Below are 3,454 nucleotides of genomic sequence, written 5' to 3' on the forward strand. Positions count from 1 at the left end.
GAGGGATGGTCAACACCAAGTCTGACAGATGCACCACAGCAACAGGAAATGATCGTGATCTGTAACAGATGCACGACCTACTGGGAAGAAAAACCTCTTGCATGCTTTGTAACAAAACTCAAACTTTGGGCCCCTGTAAAATACACAAGGTAAGAAGGAACCCCCAGCCTTGAGTAGAAGAAGCCTGTTCTTGAGTATATATCTTAAGCTAGGTGTACAAAAGGGAGAGGGGTCAGCCAAGGACACCTACGGCTTTATATGCCCCTTTGACAAACATCCAGCTAGGAAGCCTAGGAAAACCATCCATTCCCAGCCCACTGGTGTTTGCCAGGGGTGACAAAGGGACACATGCAGACATCAGGGAAAACAAGCACCCAGAGAAGGAGGAAGGAAGGAAGAATGTAAATGCAAACCGCACCACTTAAAAGCAGGGCAGCATTCCAGTTCCTCCAAAGTGCTCCCCACACCCAGCACTGTACTGCAGCCAATCTGGTGGGCTTCTGATCTTCCCAAAGCACTTAACACTTCTCCCCCTTTTATTTTTGTCCTAAATGTGTTTTGCTTTGGTGGCTGATCCTGGCTATGTGCCTGAGACTTTACACTGGGGTTGCTTTTCTCTAGGAGATGTCTGTAATGAAGGTTTCTTCCACCATGTTCTCTTCCCCCTGTAGTGAAAGTCTGTAATTACGACTGAGGGGTGAGGCAGACAGCACTGAAACAATGTCATTTGAACGGGGGTGAGACATGCCTGAATTGCTGGGTTGTGCTTTTCTCCTCACAGGATTTCTTGTGGATTTGGACCTTGCTTTTAACCCTTGGCAGTACGGGGAACATCATCCTCCCACTCCCCTGACCAGCCTGTGCGTGCTTTATCTACTTTGTTCTGACCAGGGCAGATTCTGTTGGATGTAGCCAAGATGTGAGTGTCCAACTTCTCTACCATGCTTGAGGGGTCAAGTGGCACAAATCTGCATGGATTGGCATCTAGTCTTTCACGTGGGTAACTGGGAGTTTGGAGCTGACTCTGTATGGCACATACAATGTGTCAAAGCAGAATTGTTGCCATCCCTTGCCCTGACTCATTCAGTGCTGTTCCAGCAGCTCTTCAGCTGCCTCCTGTACCAAAGCCATTTGCTTCCCACTCCTTGATGCAAGGTATCTTCTTGGGGTAAAATTCAGAGTGTGCAGCTCATCATCCTTCCTAGGCAAAGATTTGTGCTGTAGGAAATGGTTAGGAGAAAAGAGGCGATACATCCCCTAAGAATGACTCTTCAGGTTGTCTCCAGCCCTGTGAAGTCTGCCTGGATCCCTTCTGCAAGCACGTCTTGAAACCATGAAGGCTAAAAACCTAGTAAATAAAAAGTAGTGCATAGGAAGCAGAGGTAGCCACCCTCTTCTGCTGTCCTGCAGCTTCCCATTCACATACTGTCTTCAAATGGTAACAAACTGATGGAAGGACATGCCCTCATATTGAAGTTACTCTGCATCCAGTCAGCCTGAAAGTTGTCTGATTCCCCAGGGAGATTGCCAACTTATGCTCTTTCTGAGGTATAGAGCAGGAAGGGGAGACTGTGTGACAAGGCAAAGGAGCAGTCTTAGCTTGCTGTGAAGAAATGAAGGAATTACAAAGAGATTTTTCCTCCTATATCAGTTAATTCCAAAGTGGTGAGTTTTCATTTCTCATATTTTGTTACAGTACCCAGTTACTATTTGGGGGCTTTGCTTTCTGTCATACTGGCAGAAAGACATACAGCCAGAGGCAGATCAGCCACATTCCCAGAAGACTAAAGGGGTTCTGTGAAGGGATGTTCCTAGGGTCTGGTATCTTGTACTCAAGGCTTTCCTTTTCCGAGGTCTTCCCTCCTTCCTTGTCTGTCACTCGCTCCTTGTTTGCAAGGCTGACTTAAGTCTATCCAAGGGCCCCAAGTTTACCCCAGAAAGAATAATAATTGTAGTGTTGAGCTCTGTGGCTTCCCTTTCATTCCCCACATAGCATTAGGGTGCTCATTGAAACCACAGCATTCATGGATCCTTGCCATATGCAAACATGCAATTAATATGCTCTTCACTTTCCCCTCTACTTCCTAAGCAATATGGGGGGGGGGGGAAGCACAAGTTGTGGTGCACATTTCCTTATGACACACACGTGTCTGCACTTCTCTGCAGTGCTTCAGCATGGCTCACGCCTACCTGGATTTGGTGGTCATTAAAGAAGTGTGTCTGCTTGCAGGCAGACATTTAATTTGATGTCCTGTGTAGCTGCACACAAAGCAATATGCAGAACATAATTCATTCCCTCTTTCAGTTGTGTCAGCAGATCTATGAACACTCTTTTTTCACAGGTGATACCCTCTTTGTTTTTAGCAGGGAGCTGCAATAAGTGTGATCTTTGCACTGGCTCCCCTCCCTGTCCCACTGCTGCTTGCTGGTGGTGGGAACAGGTGTGCTGGGTACCTGGCTGGGAGTACATACAACAGGAAGAAGGAAATGAAAAGCAGCTGACGCTGGTTGGAGAGAGGTGTGTGCAAGAGAGTTTAAACCAGCCACTGGAAGGAAATCCAAAGGGAGACACATTTCCTGGATGAGGCAGGGATGTGGATCAGAGGGCAAAGAAAGCCTCCAGTGATTGCAAATCCTTCCTCAAAAGTTACATTTTGCTAGAGAATGTTTTGCTGTATCACTCTCTCTCCTGACTTTTTCCTGGGTTTTTAATTGCCTCCATAAAAACCTAAATGAAGAAATCACAGCCAAAGGGTTGGATATGTAAGAGCTCGTCTGGGGACTGTAGTACCTCTTCTTTGAACTAGGCTGAAAGTTCCATTTCCATCCTCACTTTGTTCTCAGTGGGCCTTCAGGAGCAGAGGGGACCTGTAATGCAGCAGTTGCTCCTTCTGTCTGTGGTGCACAAAACAGAGCAAAATCTCACCAAAGCAATGTATGGAGAAGAAATCGAATCCAGAGAAAAGACAAAGCGAAATGAAGGCAAGACTGTATGACTCCAGAAAACCTTCATGGCTAGGAAGACAGGCAGTGGCAGAAACTGTATATTTCATCCATATGAACACCAACGCTGGAAAAATAAACAGGACAAATGGTATCTTTCACAGACTTGAAGTAAAAGCTTTTCTTTGGTGGCAGTCCTAAAGAGCCAGCCTGACCTCCAAAGCAAAGCAGTTCTAACAGCATGAATCATTTCCATACCAGCTGTCCAGGCTGCAAACACTACACAGATGACCCCTCCTGTAACAACAGAGCCTGCATGCAGCAGACCAAAAATCACCGACATTTCATCCTACATTCCTCAAGAAACACTCATCCTTGAAGAGTCTGTGAAACCTCCTGGCACAGTCCTGGGTGGGGGAACCAAAAGCTTCAGCTTGGCTTGTAGCCGAATGGCCTGGATTGCTGTCCACGTGTTCAAGCCCAGGGCTTGCTTACCTTGTCTTGTGTGTCC

General features: G+C 46.7%; 1 long non-coding RNA gene across 1 annotated transcript in view; it reads left to right on the forward strand.

Annotated features, from left to right (window-relative positions):
* The window catches only part of LOC115947744, a 12,626-nt gene extending 11,779 nt beyond the window's left edge, over nucleotides 1–847 (forward strand). The window contains exon 4 of the long non-coding RNA XR_004081597.1: nucleotides 782–847. This is a non-coding gene — a long non-coding RNA (uncharacterized LOC115947744). The remainder of the gene's footprint in view (nucleotides 1–781) is intronic.
* Nucleotides 848–3,454: the final 2,607 nt, after the last annotated feature.

The sequence above is a fragment of the Geospiza fortis genome, unplaced genomic scaffold, assembly GCF_000277835.1.
Source record: "Geospiza fortis unplaced genomic scaffold, GeoFor_1.0 scaffold66, whole genome shotgun sequence".
NCBI classification, from domain to species: Eukaryota; Metazoa; Chordata; class Aves; order Passeriformes; family Thraupidae; genus Geospiza; species Geospiza fortis.